Source organism: Stenella coeruleoalba (genome assembly GCF_951394435.1).
Source record: "Stenella coeruleoalba genome assembly, contig: scaffold_166, whole genome shotgun sequence".
Taxonomy (NCBI): domain Eukaryota; kingdom Metazoa; phylum Chordata; class Mammalia; order Artiodactyla; family Delphinidae; genus Stenella; species Stenella coeruleoalba.
Window position 1 is genome coordinate 190,715 of NW_027646175.1, and position 18,512 is coordinate 209,226.

General features: G+C 43.7%; 1 long non-coding RNA gene across 8 annotated transcripts in view; it reads right to left on the minus strand.

Annotated features, from left to right (window-relative positions):
• The window catches only part of LOC307181287, a 405,967-nt gene that overhangs the window by 150,990 nt on the left and 236,465 nt on the right, over positions 1–18,512 (minus strand). The window contains exon 7 of one of the 8 annotated variants that reach the window (XR_013826331.1): positions 18,014–18,072. The exons of the other annotated variants lie outside the window; for them this stretch is intronic. This is a non-coding gene — a long non-coding RNA (uncharacterized lncRNA). Of the gene's footprint in view, positions 1–18,013; positions 18,073–18,512 lie in introns of those variants that run through there. 8 annotated transcript variants of the gene reach the window in all.

The following is an 18,512-nucleotide window of genomic DNA, read 5'->3' on the forward strand; positions in this document are numbered from 1 at the left end:
CCTGCAGAGTTATAAATGACAGCTATCGTCCAAAAATAGACTGAAGTAAGGCTGCCAAGAGGACTTGAAAGCGGGGCAGAATTGCAGGAAACCGATTTCAGGAGGTAGACTGGAATTGCATTGAAAGCATAGGAAAAGAGGCAGAACGTCCACAATGATGCACTTGGCCAAAAAGGGCGTATGCGTTTTTTCCTGAATATATTCAGGAAAAAACGCATACGCCCTTTTTGGCCAACCAAGCAAGCTTGCAAAGGAAATCTGCACTACAATGAAGTCTCACTTCCCCCCGGTCAAAAGGGCCATCTGAAAAAAGTGTAAAATCCAGAAAGGCAGGACAGGCCATGGAGAACTGGGAGCCTTGTTATGCTGATGGGCGGGATGTAAATTGCCAACAACCACTCGGGAGAAGTGTATGGTGTTTCCTGAAACATCTAAAAAACAAAGCAACAGAACCTAGGGCACTTCCACTTATGGTCCTATAGCTTAGGGAAATTAAAATCAAAAAGACACAGCCACCCCAAAGTTTGGAACGGCTCTGTTTACAAGAACCTCGTTTACAGTACAAGTTCAACATCGCAGAAAGTGAAAAATGGATAAAGAAGTTGTGGTATTTACTTACAAAGCAATATCACTCAGCAATGAAATCTGTGTCATCAGGCCCTTAGCAGCACAATGAGTGGATTCAGGTATGATGATTCTAACTGAAATAAGTCACACAGAAAAAGAAACATCATAAGATATCAGTAATACACAGAATGTAAACTTGGCTACACAGGAACTGAATTACAGAACAGAACAGGGTCTCAAATTTAGAAAACCAACTTATGCTTGCTTAAGGGTAAAGGTGAGTTGGGGTGCTGCATAAAACCAGAGATTGAAATGAGCACAGATAAAGTTCCTTAAGCCAAATATGGAATAGACAAGAGCTACTCCTTGCTCAACGAAATGGACTCAACACCGCATATTAAACGCCTAAGAATGTACCTGACTAGTAAGTATCTTAAAACCTATGGATTGCTATGTCTCCGAAAGAGAATCAAGCATGTGTACAGGGGCATAAACGCAGCAGTGATAGGATTGGAGAGGTTCGGTGAGCAAATGAAGACCCTTTGAAGTCATATAGCATGGTACCCATTCCACGGGTTTCAACTAACCAGGTTTAAGGTATTCTTCCTTCAGCTAAAACATGCATGTGGAACCTAGAGTATGATCAACCATGTGATCGGGAGACGTGTTCAAATATGTCTCAGTTTTCCTCCCCTGGTACTCGGGTGCAACATTCCAGACGCTTTACTAACACTCTCCCCACTTGGAGAGTCAGTCCCTTTAACCTCCTGTTTGGCCCAGTTTGCTATTTCTGCGGAAGATGAACAGGAATAGCGAGAACCAATGAGAGGCTAGCTGGAGGTGTCTGGACGGGCAAATTTAACTCTCATTTCCCACCAGGAGGAGGAAATAAACAAAGGCTCAGCGTGCCGTGCCAGAACCAGATTAGGGCCTGAAGCCATCCTGCGGTGTTGCGGCCAGGTCACAAGAAAGCGAGTTGAAGAAAGGAGCTCAGGGGCACTGTAATTCACAAACCTGCAGAGTTATAAATGACAGCTATCGTCCAAAAATAGACTGAAGTAAGGCTGCCAAGAGGACTTGAAAGCGGGGCAGAATTGCAGGAAACCGATTTCAGGAGGTAGACTGGAATTGCATTGAAAGCATAGGAAAAGAGGCAGAACGTCCACAATGATGCACTTGGCCAAAAAGGGCGTATGCGTTTTTTCCTGAATATATTCAGGAAAAAACGCATACGCCCTTTTTGGCCAACCAAGCAAGCTTGCAAAGGAAATCTGCACTACAATGAAGTCTCACTTCCCCCCGGTCAAAAGGGCCATCTGAAAAAAGTGTAAAATCCAGAAAGGCAGGACAGGCCATGGAGAACTGGGAGCCTTGTTATGCTGATGGGCGGGATGTAAATTGCCAACAGACACTCGGGAGAAGTGTATGGTGTTTCCTGAAACATCTAAAACACAAAGCAACAGAGCCTAGGGCACTGCCACTTATGGTCCTATAGCTTAGGGAAATTAAAATCAAAAAGACACAGCCACCCCAAAGTTTGGGACGCCTCTGTTTACAAGAACCTCATTTACAGTACAAGTTCAACATCGCAGAAAGTGAAAAATGGATAAAGAAGTTGTGGTATTTACTTACAAAGCAATATCACTCAGCAATGAAATCTATGTCATCAGGCCCTTAGCAGAACAATGAGTGGATTCAGGTATGATGATTCTAACTGAAATAAGTCACACAGAAAAAGAAACATCATAAGATATCAGTAATACACGGAATGTAAACTTGGCTACACAGGAACTGAATTACAGAACAGAACAGGGTCTCAAATTTAGAAAACCAACTTATGCTTGCTTAAGGGTAAAGGCGAGGTGGGGTGCTGCATAAAACCAGAGATTGAAATGAGCACAGATAAAGTTCCTTAAGTCAAATATGGAATAGACAAGAGCTACTCCTTGCTCAACGAAATGGACTCAACACCGCATATTAAACGCCTAAGAATGTACCTGACTAGTAAGTATCGTAAAACCTATGGATTGCTATGTCTCCAAAAGAGAATCAAGCATGTGTACAGGGGCATAAACGCAGCAGTGATAGGATTGGAGAGGTTCGGTGAGCAAATGAAGACCCTTTGAAGTCATATTGCATGGTACCCATTACACGGGTCTCAACTCTCCAGGTTTAAGGTATTCTTCCTTCAGCTAAAACATGCATGTGGAACCCAAGTATGATCAACCATGTGAACGGGAGACGTGTTCAAATATGTCTCAGTTTTCCTCCCCTGGTACTCGGGTGCAACATTCCAGACGCTTTACTAACAGTCTCCCCACTTGGAGAGTCAGCGCCTTTAACCTCCTGTTTGGCCCAGTTTGCAATTTCTGCGGAAGATGAACAGGAATAGCGAGAACCAATGAGAGGCTAGCTGGAGGTGTCTGGCCGGGCAAATTTTACTCTTATATCCCAACAGGAAGAGGAAATAACCAAAGGCTCAGCGTGCCGTACCGGAACCAGATTAGGACCTGAATCCATCCTGCGGTGTTGCGGCCAGCTCAAAAGAAAGCGAGTTGAAGAAAGGAGCTCAGGGGCACTGTAATTCACAAACCTGCAGAGTTATAAATGACAGCTATCGTCCAAAAATAGACTGAAGTAAGGCTGCCAAGAGGACTTGAAAGCGGGGCAGAATTGCAGGAAACCGATTTCAGGAGGTAGACTGGAATTGCATTGAAAGCATAGGAAAAGAGGCAGAACGTCCACAATGATGCACTTGGCCAAAAAGGGCGTATGCGTTTTTTCCTGAATATATTCAGGAAAAAACGCATACGCCCTTTTTGGCCAACCAAGCAAGCTTGCAAAGGAAATCTGCACTACAATGAAGTCTCACTTCCCCCCGGTCAAAAGGGCCATCTGAAAAAAGTGTAAAATCCAGAAAGGCAGGACAGGCCATGGAGAACTGGGAGCCTTGTTATGCTGATGGGCGGGATGTAAATTGCCAACAACCACTCGGGAGAAGTGTATGGTGTTTCCTGAAACATCTAAAAAACAAAGCAACAGAACCTAGGGCACTTCCACTTATGGTCCTATAGCTTAGGGAAATTAAAATCAAAAAGACACAGCCACCCCAAAGTTTGGAACGGCTCTGTTTACAAGAACCTCGTTTACAGTACAAGTTCAACATCGCAGAAAGTGAAAAATGGATAAAGAAGTTGTGGTATTTACTTACAAAGCAATATCACTCAGCAATGAAATCTGTGTCATCAGGCCCTTAGCAGCACAATGAGTGGATTCAGGTATGATGATTCTAACTGAAATAAGTCACACAGAAAAAGAAACATCATAAGATATCAGTAATACACAGAATGTAAACTTGGCTACACAGGAACTGAATTACAGAACAGAACAGGGTCTCAAATTTAGAAAACCAACTTATGCTTGCTTAAGGGTAAAGGTGAGTTGGGGTGCTGCATAAAACCAGAGATTGAAATGAGCACAGATAAAGTTCCTTAAGCCAAATATGGAATAGACAAGAGCTACTCCTTGCTCAACGAAATGGACTCAACACCGCATATTAAACGCCTAAGAATGTACCTGACTAGTAAGTATCTTAAAACCTATGGATTGCTATGTCTCCGAAAGAGAATCAAGCATGTGTACAGGGGCATAAACGCAGCAGTGATAGGATTGGAGAGGTTCGGTGAGCAAATGAAGACCCTTTGAAGTCATATAGCATGGTACCCATTCCACGGGTTTCAACTAACCAGGTTTAAGGTATTCTTCCTTCAGCTAAAACATGCATGTGGAACCTAGAGTATGATCAACCATGTGATCGGGAGACGTGTTCAAATATGTCTCAGTTTTCCTCCCCTGGTACTCGGGTGCAACATTCCAGACGCTTTACTAACACTCTCCCCACTTGGAGAGTCAGTCCCTTTAACCTCCTGTTTGGCCCAGTTTGCTATTTCTGCGGAAGATGAACAGGAATAGCGAGAACCAATGAGAGGCTAGCTGGAGGTGTCTGGACGGGCAAATTTAACTCTCATTTCCCACCAGGAAGAGGAATTAACCAAAGGCTCAGCATGCCGGGCCGGAACCAGATTAGGGCCTGAAGCCATCCTGCGGTGTTGCGGCCAGGTCACAAGAAAGCGAGTTGAAGAAAGGAGCTCAGGGGCACTGTAATTCACAAACCTGCAGAGTTATAAATGACAGCTATCGTCCAAAAATAGACTGAAGTAAGGCTGCCAAGAGGACTTGAAAGCGGGGCAGAATTGCAGGAAACCGATTTCAGGAGGTAGACTGGAATTGCATTGAAAGCATAGGAAAAGAGGCAGAACGTCCACAATGATGCACTTGGCCAAAAAGGGCGTATACGTTTTTTCCTGAATATATTCAGGAAAAAACGCATACGCCCTTTTTGGCCAACCAAGCAAGCTTGCAAAGGAAATCTGCACTACAATGAAGTCTCACTTCCCCCTGGTCAAAAGGGCCATCTGAAAAAAGTGTAAAATCCAGAAAGTCAGGACAGGCCATGGAGAACTGGGAGCCTTGTTATGCTGATGGGCGGGATGTAAATTGCCAACAGACACTCGGGAGAAGTGTATGGTGTTTCCTGAAACATCTAAAAAACAAAGCAACAGAGCCTAGGGCACTGCCACTTATGGTCCTATAGCTTAGGGAAATTAAAATCAAAAAGACACAGCCACCCCAAAGTTTGGAACGGCTCTGTTTACAAGAACCTCGTTTACAGTACAAGTTCAACATCGCAGAAAGTGAAAAATGGATAAAGAAGTTGTGGTATTTACTTACAAAGCAATATCACTCAGCAATGAAATCTATGTCATCAGGCCCTTAGCATCACAATGAGTGGATTCAGGTATGATGATTCTAACTGAAATAAGTCACACAGAAAAAGAAACATCATAAGATATCAGTAATACACGGAATGTAAACTTGGCTAAACAGGAACTGAATTACAGAACAGAACAGGGTCTCAAATTTAGAAAACCAACTTATGCTTGCTTAAGGGTAAAGGTGAGTTGGGGTGCTGCATAAAACCAGAGATTGAAATGAGCACAGATAAAGTTCCTTAAGTCAAATATGGAATAGACAAGAGCTACTCCTTGCTCAACGAAATGGACTCAACACCGCATATTAAAAGCCTAAGAATGTACCTGACTAGTAAGTATCGTAAAACCTATGGATTGCTATGTCTCCAAAAGAGAATCAAGCATGTGTACAGGGGCATAAACGCAGCAGTGATAGGATTGGAGAGGTTCGGTGAGCAAATGAAGACCCTTTGAAGTCATATTGCATGGTACCCATTACACGGGTCTCAACTCTCCAGGTTTAAGGTATTCTTCCTTCAGCTAAAACATGCATGTGGAACCCAAGTATGATCAACCATGTGAATGGGAGACGTGTTCAAATATGTCTCAGTTTTCCTCCCCTGGTACTCGGGTGCAACATTCCAGACGCTTTACTAACACTCTCCCCACTTGGAGAGTCAGCGCCTTTAACCTCCTGTTTGGCCCAGTTTGCAATTTCTGCGGAAGATGAACAGGAATAGCGAGAACCAATGAGAGACTAGCTGGAGGTGTCTGGACGGGCAAATTTAACTCTCATTTCCCACCAGGAAGAGGAAATAACCAAAGGGTCAGCGTGCCGGGCCGGAACCAGATTAGGGCCTGAAGCCATCCTGCGGTGTTGCGGCCAGCTCACAAGAAAGCGAGTTGAAGAAAGGAGCTCAGGGGCACTGTAATTCACAAACCTGCAGAGTTATAAATGACAGCTATCGTCCAAAAATAGACTGAAGTAAGGCTGCCAAGAGGACTTGAAAGCGGGGCAGAATTGCAGGAAACCGATTTCAGGAGGTAGACTGGAATTGCATTGAAAGCATAGGAAAAGAGGCAGAACGTCCACAATGATGTACTTGGCCAAAAAGGGCGTATGCGTTTTTTCCTGAATATATTCAGGAAAAAACGCATACGCCCTTTTTGGCCAACCAAGCAAGCTTGCAAAGGAAATCTGCACTACAATGAAGTCTCACTTCCCCCCGGTCAAAAGGGCCATCTGAATAAAGTGTAAAATCCAGAAAGGCAGGACAGGCCATGGAGAACTGGGAGCCTTGTTATGCTGATGGGCGGGATGTAAATTGCCAACAACCCCTCGGGAGAAGTGTATGGTGTTTCCTGAAACATCTAAAAAACAAAGCAACAGAACCTAGGGCACTTCCACTTATGGTCCTATAGCTTAGGGAAATTAAAATCAAAAAGACACAGCCACCCCAAAGTTTGGAATGGCTCTGTTTACAAGAACCTCGTTTACAGTACAAGTTCAACATCGCAGAAAGTGAAAAATGGATAAAGAAGTTGTGGTATTTACTTACAAAGCAATATCACTCAGCAATGAAATCTGTGTCATCAGGCCCTTAGCAGCACAATGAGTGGATTCAGGTATGATGATTCTAACTGAAATAAGTCACACAGAAAAAGAAACATCATAAGATATCAGTAATACACGGAATGTAAACTTGGCTACACAGGAACTGAATTACAGAACAGAACAGGGTCTCAAATTTAGAAAACCAACTTATGCTTGCTTAAGGGTAAAGGTGAGTTGGGGTGCTGCATAAAACCAGAGATTGAAATGAGCACAGATAAAGTTCCTTAAGCCAAATATGGAATAGACAAGAGCTACTCCTTGCTCAACGAAATGGACTCAACACCGCATATTAAACGCCTAAGAATGTACCTGACTAGTAAGTATCTTAAAACCTATAGATTGCTATGTCTCCGAAAGAGAATCAAGCATGTGTACAGGGGCATAAACGCAGCAGTGATAGGATTGGAGATTCGGTGAGCAAATGAAGACCCTTTGAAGTCATATTGCATGGTACCCATTCCACGGGTTTCAACTACCCAGGTTTTAGGTATTCTTCCTTCAGCTAAAACATGCATGTGGAACCCAGAGTATGATCAACCATTTGATCGGGAGACGTGTTCAAATATGTCTCAGTTTTCCTCCCCTGGTACTTGGGTGCAACATTCCAGACGCTTTACTAACACTCTCCCCACTTGGAGAGTCAGCGCCTTTAACCTCCTGTTTGGCCCAGTTTGCAATTTCTGTGGAAGATGAACAGGAATAGCGAGAACCAATGAGAGGCTAGCTGGAGGTGTCTGGACGGGCAAATTTAACTCTCATTTCCCACCAGGAGGAGGAAATAAACAAAGGCTCAGCGTGCCGTGCCAGAACCAGATTAGGGCCTGAAGCCATCCTGCGGTGTTGCGGCCAGGTCACAAGAAAGCGAGTTGAAGAAAGGAGCTCAGGGGCACTGTAATTCACAAACCTGCAGAGTTATAAATGACAGCTATCGTCCAAAAATAGACTGAAGTAAGGCTGCCAAGAGGACTTGAAAGCGGGGCAGAATTGCAGGAAACCGATTTCAGGAGGTAGACTGGAATTGCATTGAAAGCATAGGAAAAGAGGCAGAACGTCCACAATGATGCACTTGGCCAAAAAGGGCGTATGCGTTTTTTCCTGAATATATTCAGGAAAAAACGCATACGCCCTTTTTGGCCAACCAAGCAAGCTTGCAAAGGAAATCTGCACTACAATGAAGTCTCACTTCCCCCCGGTCAAAAGGGCCATCTGAAAAAAGTGTAAAATCCAGAAAGGCAGGACAGGCCATGGAGAACTGGGAGCCTTGTTATGCTGATGGGCGGGATGTAAATTGCCAACAGACACTCGGGAGAAGTGTATGGTGTTTCCTGAAACATCTAAAACACAAAGCAACAGAGCCTAGGGCACTGCCACTTATGGTCCTATAGCTTAGGGAAATTAAAATCAAAAAGACACAGCCACCCCAAAGTTTGGGACGCCTCTGTTTACAAGAACCTCGTTTACAGTACAAGTTCAACATCGCAGAAAGTGAAAAATGGATAAAGAAGCTGTGGTATTTACTTACAAAGCAATATCACTCAGCAATGAAATCTATGTCATCAGGCCCTTAGCAGAACAATGAGTGGATTCAGGTATGATGATTCTAACTGAAATAAGTCACACAGAAAAAGAAACATCATAAGATATCAGTAATACACGGAATGTAAACTTGGCTACACAGGAACTGAATTACAGAACAGAACAGGGTCTCAAATTTAGAAAACCAACTTATGCTTGCTTAAGGGTAAAGGCGAGGTGGGGTGCTGCATAAAACCAGAGATTGAAATGAGCACAGATAAAGTTCCTTAAGTCAAATATGGAATAGACAAGAGCTACTCCTTGCTCAACGAAATGGACTCAACACCGCATATTAAACGCCTAAGAATGTACCTGACTAGTAAGTATCGTAAAACCTATGGATTGCTATGTCTCCAAAAGAGAATCAAGCATGTGTACAGGGGCATAAACGCAACAGTGATAGGATTGGAGAGGTTCGGTGAGCAAATGAAGACCCTTTGAAGTCATATTGCATGGTACCCATTCCACAGGTTTCAACTACCCAGGTTTAAGGTATTCTTCCTTCAGCTATAACATGCATGTGGAACCTAGAGTATGATTAACCATGTGATCGGGAGACGTGTTCAAATATGTCTCAGTTTTCCTCCCCTGGTACTCGGGTGCAACATTCCAGACGCTTTACTAACACTCTCCCCACTTGGAGAGTCAGTCCCTTTAACCTCCTGTTTGGCCCAGTTTGCAATTTCTGCGGAAGATGAACAGGAATAGCGAGAACCAATGAGAGGCTAGCTGGAGGTGTCTGGACGGGCAAATTTAACTCTCATTTCCCACCAAGAAGAGGAATTAACCAAAGGCTCAGCATGCCGGGCCGGAACCAGATTAGGGCCTGAAGCCATCCTGCGGTGTTGCGGCCAGGTCACAAGAAAGCGAGTTGAAGAAAGGAGCTCAGGGGCACTGTAATTCACAAACCTGCAGAGTTATAAATGACAGCTATCGTCCAAAAATAGACTGAAGTAAGGCTGCCAAGAGGACTTGAAAGCGGGGCAGAATTGCAGGAAACCGATTTCAGGAGGTAGACTGGAATTGCATTGAAAGCATAGGAAAAGAGGCAGAACGTCCACAATGATGCACTTGGCCAAAAAGGGCGTATGCGTTTTTTCCTGAATATATTCAGGAAAAAACGCATACGCCCTTTTTGGCCAACCAAGCAAGCTTGCAAAGGAAATCTGCACTACAATGAAGTCTCACTTCCCCCCGGTCAAAAGGGCCATCTGAAAAAACTGTAAAATCCAGAAAGGCAGGACAGTCCATGGAGAACTGGGAGCCTTGTTATGCTGATGGGCGGGATGTAAATTGCCAACAACCACTCGGGAGAAGTGTATGGTGTTTCCTGAAACATCTAAAAAACAAAGCAACAGAACCTAGGGCACTTCCACTTATGGTCCTATAGCTTAGGGAAATTAAAATCAAAAAGACACAGCCACCCCAAAGTTTGGATCGGCTCTGTTTACAAGAACCTCATTTACAGTACAAGTTCAACATTGCAGAAAGTGAAAAATGGATAAAGAAGTTGTGGTATTTACTTACAAAGCAATATCACTCAGCAATGAAATCTGTGTCATCAGGCCCGTAGCAGCACAATGAGTGGATTCAGGTATGATGATTCTAACTGAAATAAGTCACACAGAAAAAGAAACATCATAAGATATCAGTAATACACGGAATGTAAACTTGGCTACACAGGAACTGAATTACAGAACAGAACAGGGTCTCAAATTTAGAAAACCAACTTATGCTTGCTTAAGGGTAAAGGTGAGTTGTGGTGCTGCATAAAACCAGAGATTGAAATGAGCACAGATAAAGTTCCTTAAGCCAAATATGGAATAGACAAGAGCTACTCCTTGCTCAATGAAATGGACTCAACACCGCATATTAAACGCCTAAGAATGTACCTGACTAGTAAGTATCGTAAAACCTATGGATTGCTATGTCTCCAAAAGAGAATCAAGCATGTGTACAGGGGCATAAATGCAGCAGTGATAGGATTGGAGAGGTTCGGTGAGCAAATGAAGACCCTTTGAAGTCATATTGCATGGTACCCATTACACGGGTCTCAACTCTCCAGGTTTAAGGTATTCTTCCTTCAGCTAAAACATGCATGTGGAACCCAAGTATGATCAACCATGTGAACGGGAGACGTGTTCAAATATGTCTCAGTTTTCCTCCCCTGGTACTCGGGTGCAACATTCCAGACGCTTTACTAACACTCTCCCCACTTCGAGAGTCAGCGCCTTTAACCTCCTGTTTGGCACAGTTTGCAATTTCTGTGGAAGATGAACAGGAATAGCGAGAACCAATGAGAGGCTAGCTGGAGGTGTGTGGACGGGCAAATTTAACTCTCATTTCCCAACAGGAAGAGGAAATAACCAAAGGCTCAGCGTGCCGTACCGGAACCAGATTAGGGCCTGAAGCCATCCTGCGGTGTTGCGGCAAGCTCAAAAAAAACCGAGTTGAAGAAAGGACCACAGGGGCACTGTAATTCACAAACCTGCAGAGTTATAAATGAGAGCTATCGTCCAAAAATAGACTGAAGTACGGTTGCCAAGAGGACTTGAAAGCGGGGCAGAATTGCAGGAAACCGATTTCAGGAGGTAGACTGGAATTGCATTGAAAGCATAGGAAAAGAGGCAGAACGTCCACAATGATGCACTTGGCCAAAAAGGGCGTATGCGTTTTTTCCTGAATATATTCAGGAAAAAACGCATACGCCCTTTTTGGCCAAGCAAGCAAGCTTGCAAAGGAAATCTGCCCTACAATGAAGTCTCACTTCCCCCCGGTCAAAAGGGCCATCTGAAAAAAGTGTAAAATCCAGAAAGGCAGGACAGGCCATGGAGAACTGGGAGCCTTGTTATGCTGATGGGCGGGATGTAAATTGCCAACAACCACTCGGGAGAAGTGTATGGTGTTTCCTGAAACATCAAAAAAACAAAGCAACAGAACCTAGGGCACTTCCACTTATGGTCCTATAGCTTAGGGAAATTAAAATCAAAAAGACACAGCCACCCCAAAGTTTGGAACGGCTCTGTTTACAAGAACCTCATTTACAGTACAAGTTCAACATCGCAGAAAGTGAAAAATGGATAAAGAAGTTGTGGTATTTACTTACAAAGCAATATCACTCAGCAATGAAATCTGTGTCATCAGGCCCTTAGCAGCACAATGAGTGGATTCAGGTATGATGATTCTAACTGAAATAAGTCACACAGAAAAAGAAACATCATAAGATATCAGTAATACACGGAATGTAAACTTGGCTACACAGGAACTGAATTACAGAACAGAACAGGGTCTCAAATTTAGAAAACCAACTTATGCTTGCTTAAGGGTAAAGGTGAGTTGGGGTGCTGCATAAAACCAGAGATTGAAATGAGCACAGATAAAGTTCCTTAAGCCAAATATGGAATAGACAAGAGCTACTCCTTGCTCAACGAAATGGACTCAACACCGCATATTAAACGCCTAAGAATGTACCTGACTAGTAAGTATCGTAAAACCTATGGATTGCTATGTCTCCAAAAGAGAATCAAGCATGTGTACAGGGGCATAAACGCAGCAGTGATAGGATTGGAGAGGTTCGGTGAGCAAATGAAGACCCTTTGAAGTCATATTGCATGGTACCCATTACACGGGTCTCAACTCTCCAGGTTTAAGGTATTCTTCCTTCAGCTAAAACATGCATGTGGAACCCAAGTATGATCAACCATGTGAACGGGAGACGTGTTCAAATATGTCTCAGTTTTCCTCCCCTGGTACTCGGGTGCAACATTCCAGACGCTTTACTAACACTCTCCCCACTTGGAGAGTCAGCGCCTTTAACCTCCTGTTTGGCCCAGTTTGCAATTTCTGCGGAAGATGAACAGGAATAGCGAGAACCAATGAGAGGCTAGCTGGAGGTGTCTGGACGGGCAAATTTAACTCTCATTTCCCACCAGGAAGAGGAAATAACCAAAGGCTCAGTGTGCCGGGCCGGAACCAGATTAGGGCCTGAAGCCATCCTGCGGTGTTGCGGCCAGCTAAAAAGAAAGCGAGTTGAAGAAAGGAGCTCAGGGGCACTGTAATTCACAAACCTGCAGAGTTATAAATGACAGCTATCGTCCAAAAATAGACTGAAGTAAGGCTGCCAAGAGGACTTGAAAGCGGGGCAGAATTGCAGGAAACCGATTTCAGGAGGTAGACTGGAATTGCATTGAAAGCATAGGAAAAGAGGCAGAACGTCCACAATGATGCACTTGGCCAAAAAGGGCGTATGCGTTTTTTCCTGAATATATTCAGGAAAAACCGCATACGCCCTTTTTGGCCAACCAAGCAAGCTTGCAAAGGAAATCTGCACTACAATGAAGTCTCACTTCCCCCCGGTCAAAAGGGCCATCTGAAAAAAGTGTAAAATCCAGAAAGGCAGGACAGGCCATGGAGAACTGGGAGCCTTGTTATGCTGATGGGCGGGATGTAAATTGCCAACAGACACACGGGAGAAGTGTATGGTATTTCCTGAAACATCTAAAAAACAAAGCAACAGAGCCTAGGGCACTGCCACTTATGGTCCTATAGCTTAGGGAAATTAAAATCAAAAAGACACAGCCACCCCAAAGTTTGGGACGCCTCTGTTTACAACAACCTCGTTTACAGTACAAGTTCAACATCGCAGAAAGTGAAAAATGGATAAAGAAGTTGTGGTATTTACTTACAAAACAATATCACTCAGCAATGAAATCTATGTCATCAGGCCCTTAGCATCACAATGAGTGGATTCAGGTATGATGATTCTAACTGAAATAAGTCACACAGAAAAAGAAACATCATAAGATATCAGTAATACACGGAATGTAAACTTGGCTACACAGGAACTGAATTACAGAACAGAACAGGGTCTCAAATTTAGAAAACCAACTTATGCTTGCTTAAGGGTAAAGGTGAGTTGGGGTGCTGCATAAAACCAGAGATTGAAATGAGCACAGATAAAGTTCCTTAAGTCAAATATGCAATAGACAAGAGCTACTCCTTGCTCAACGAAATGGACTCAACACCGCATATTAAACGCCTAAGAATGTACCTGACTAGTAAGTATCGTAAAACCTATGGATTGCTATGTCTCCAAAAGAGAATCAAGCATGTGTACAGGGGCATAAACGCAGCAGTGATAGGATTGGAGAGGTTCGGTGAGCAAATGAAGACCCTTTGAAGTCATATTGCATGGTACCCATTACACGGGTCTCAACTCTCCAGGTTTAAGGTATTCTTCCTTCAGCTAAAACATGCATGTGGAACCCAAGTATGATCAACCATGTGAACGGGAGACGTGTTCAAATATGTCTCAGTTTTCCTCCCCTGGTACTCGGGTGCAACATTCCAGACGCTTTACTAACACTCTCCCCACTTGGAGAGTCAGCGCCTTTAACCTCCTGTTTGGCACAGTTTGCAATTTCTGCGGAAGATGAACAGGAATAGCGAGAACCAATGAGAGGCTAGCTGGAGGTGTCTGGACGGGCAAATTTAACTCTCATTTCCCACCAGGAAGAGGAAATAACCAAAGGCTCAGTGTGCAGGGCCGGAACCAGATTAGGGCCTGAAGCCATCATGCGGTCTTGCGGCCAGCTCAAAAGAAAGCGAATTGAAGAAAGGAGCTCAGGGGCACTGTAATTCACAAACCTGCAGAGTTATAAATGACAGCTATCGTCCAAAAATAGACTGAAGTAAGGCTGCCAAGAGGACTTGAAAGTGGGGCAGAATTGCAGGAAACCAATTTCAGGAGGTAGACTGGAATTGCATTGAAAGCATAGGAAAAGAGGCAGAACGTCCACAATGATGCACTTGGCCAAAAAGGGCGTATGCGTTTTTTCCTGAATATATTCAGGAAAAAACGCATACGCCCTTTTTGGCCAACCAAGCAAGCTTGCAAAGGAAATCTGCACTACAATGAAGTCTCACTTCCCCCCGGTCAAAAGGGCCATCTGAAAAAAGTGTAAAATCCAGAAAGGCAGGACAGGCCATGGAGAACTGGGAGCCTTGTTATGCTGATGGGCGGGATGTAAATTGCCAACAGACACTCTGGACAAGTGTATGGTGTTTCCTGAAACATCTGAAAAACAAAGCAACAGAGCCTAGAGCACTTCCACTTATGGTCGTATAGCTTAGGGAAATTAAAATCAAAAAGACACAGCCACCCTAAAGTTTGGGACGCCTCTGTTTACAAGAACCTCGTTTACAGTACAAGTTCAACATCGCAGAAAGTGAAAAATGGATAAAGAAGTTGTGGTATTTACTTACAAAGCAATATCACTCAGCAATGAAATCTATGTCATCAGGCCCTTAGCATCACAATGAGTGGATTCAGGTATGATGATTCTAACTGAAATAAGTCACACAGAAAAAGAAACATCATAAGATATCTGTAATACACGGAATGTAAACTTGGCTACACAGGAACTGAATTACAGAACAGAACAGGGTCTCAAATTTAGAAAACCAACTTATGCTTGCTTAAGGGGAAAGGTGAGTTGGGGTGCTGCATAAAACCAGAGATTGAAATGAGCACAGATAAAGTTCCTTAAGTCAAATATGGAATAGACAAGAGCTACTCCTTGCTCAACGAAATGGACTCAACACCGCATATTAAACGCCTAAGAATGTACCTGACTAGTAAGTATCGTAAAACCTATGGATTGCTATGTCTCCAAAAGAGAATCAAGCATGTGTACAGGGGCATAAACGCAGCAGTGATAGGATTGGAGAGGTTCGGTGAGCAAATGAAGACCCTTTGAAGTCATATTGCATGGTACCCATTCCACGGGTCTCAACTCTCCAGGTTTAAGGTATTCTTCCTTCAGCTAAAACATGCACGTGGAACCCAAGTATGATCAACCATGTGAACGGGAGACGTGTTCAAATATGTCTCAGTTTTCCTCCCCTGGTACTCGGGTGCAACATTCCAGACGCTTTACTAACACTCTCCCAACTTGGAGAGTCAGTCCCTTTAACCTCCTGTTTGGCCCAGTTTGCAATTTCTGCGGAAGATGAACAGGAATAGCGAGAACCAATGAGAGACTAGCTGGAGGTGTCTGGACGGGCAAATTTAACTCTCATTTCCCACCAGGAAGAGGAAATAACCAAAGGCTCAGCGTGCCGTGCCGGAACCAGATTAGGGCCTGAAGCCATCCTGCGGTGTTGCGGCCAGGTCACAAGAAAGCGAGTTGAAGAAAGGAGCTCAGGGGCACTGTAATTCACAAACCTGCAGAGTTATAAATGACAGCTATCGTCCAAAAATAGACTGAAGTAAGGCTGCCAAGAGGACTTGAAAGCGGGGCAGAATTGCAGGAAACCGATTTCAGGAGGTAGACTGGAATTGCATTGAAAGCATAGGAAAAGAGGCAGAACGTCCACAATGATGCACTTGGCCAAAAAGGGCGTATGCGTTTTTTCCTGAATATATTCAGGAAAAAACGCATACGCCCTTTTTGGCCAACCAAGCAAGCTTGCAAAGGAAATCTGCACTACAATGAAGTCTCACTTCCCCCCGGTCAAAAAGTCCATCTGAAAAAAGTGTAAAATCCAGAAAGGCAGGACAGGCCATGGAGAACTGGGAGCCTTGTTATGCTGATGGGCGGGATGTAAATTGCCAACAGACACTCTGGACAAGTGTATGGTGTTTCCTGAAACATCTGAAAAACAAAGCAACAGAGCCTAGAGCACTTCCACTTATGGTCGTATAGCTTAGGGAAATTAAAATCAAAAAGACACAGCCACCCTAAAGTTTGGGACGCCTCTGTTTACAAGAACCTCGTTTACAGTACAAGTTCAACATCGCAGAAAGTGAAAAATGGATAAAGAAGTTGTGGTATTTACTTACAAAGCAATATCACTCAGCAATGAAATCTATGTCATCAGGCCCTTAGCATCACAATGAGTGGATTCAGGTATGATGATTCTAACTGAAATAAGTCACACAGAAAAAGAAACATCATAAGATATCTGTAATACACGGAATGTAAACTTGGCTACACAGGAACTGAATTACAGAACAGAACAGGGTCTCAAATTTAGAAAACCAACTTATGCTTGCTTAAGGGGAAAGGTGAGTTGGGGTGCTGCATAAAACCAGAGATTGAAATGAGCACAGATAATGTTCCTTAAGTCAAATATGGAATAGACAAGAGCTACTCCTTGCTCAACGAAATGGACACAACACCGCATATTAAACGCCTAAGAATGTACCTGACTAGTAAGTATCGTAAAACCTATGGATTGCTACGTCTCCAAAAGAGAATCAAGCATGTGTACAGGGGCATAAACGCAGCAGTGATAGGATTGGAGAGGTTCGGTGAGCAAATGAAGACCCTTTGAAGTCATATTGCATGGTACCCATTCCACGGGTCTCCACTCTCCAGGTTTAAGGTATTCTTCCTTCAGCTAAAACATGCATGTGGAACCCAAGTATGATCAACCATGTGAACGGGAGACGTGTTCAAATATGTCTCAGTTTTCCTCCCCTGGTACTCGGGTGCAACATTCCAGACGCTTTACTAACACTCTCCCAACTTGGAGAGTCAGTCCCTTTAACCTCCTGTTTGGCCCAGTTTGCAATTTCTGCGGAAGATGAACAGGAATAGCGAGAACCAATGAGAGACTAGCTGGAGGTGTCTGGACGGGCAAATTTAACTCTCATTTCCCACCAGGAAGAGGAAATAACCAAAGGCTCAGCGTGCCGTGCCGGAACCAGATTAGGGCCTGAAGCCATCCTGCGGTGTTGCGGCCAGGTCACAAGAAAGCGAGTTGAAGAAAGGAGCTCAGGGGCACTGTAATTCACAAACCTGCAGAGTTATAAATGACAGCTATCGTCCAAAAATAGACTGAAGTAAGGCTGCCAAGAGGACTTCAAAGCGGGGCAGAATTGCAGGAAACCGATTTCAGGAGGTAGACTGGAATTGCATTGAATGCATAGGAAAAGAGGCAGAACGTCCACAATGATGCACTTGGCCAAAAAGGGCGTATGCGTTTTTTCCTGAATATATTCAGGAAAAAACGCATACGCCCTTTTTGGCCAACCAAGCAAGCTTGCAAAGGAAATCTGCACTACAATGAAGTCTCACTTCCCCCCGGTCAAAAGGGCCATCTGAAAAAAGTGTAAAATCCAGAAAGGCAGGACAGGCCATGGAGAACTGGGAGCCTTGTTATGCTGATGGGCGGGATGTAAATTGCCAACAACCACTCGGGAGAAGTGTATGGTGTTTCCTGAAACATCTAAAATACAAAGCAACAGAGCCTAGGGCACTGCCACTTATGGTCCTATAGCTTAGGGAATTCAAAATCAAAAAGACACAGCCACCCCAATGTTTGGAACGGCTCTGTTTACAAGAACCTCGTTTACAGTACAAGTTCAACATCGCAGAAAGTGAAAAATGGATAAAGAAGTTGTGGTATTTACTTACAAAGCAATATCACTCAGCAATGAAATCTGTGTCATCAGGTCCTTAGCAGCACAATGAGTGGATTCAGGTATGATGATTCTAACTGAAATAAGTCACACAGAAAAAGAAACATCATAATATATCAGTAATACATGGAATGTAAACTTGGCTACACAGGAACTGAATTACAGAACAGAACAGGGTCTCAAATTTAGAAAACGAACTTATGCTTGCTTAAGGGGAAAGGTGAGTTGGGGTGCTGCATAAAACCAGAGATTGAAATGAGCACAGATAAAGTTCCTTAAGCCAAATATGGAATAGACAAGAGCTACTCCTTGCTCAACGAAATGGACTCAACACCGCATATTAAACGCCTAAGAATGTACCTGACTAGTAAGTATCTTAAAACCTATGGATTGCTATGTCTCCGAAAGAGAATCAAGCATGTGTACAGGGGCATAAACGCAGCAGTGATAGGATTGGAGAGGTTCGGTGAGCAAATGAAGACCCTTTGAAGTCATATTGCATGGTACCCATTCCACG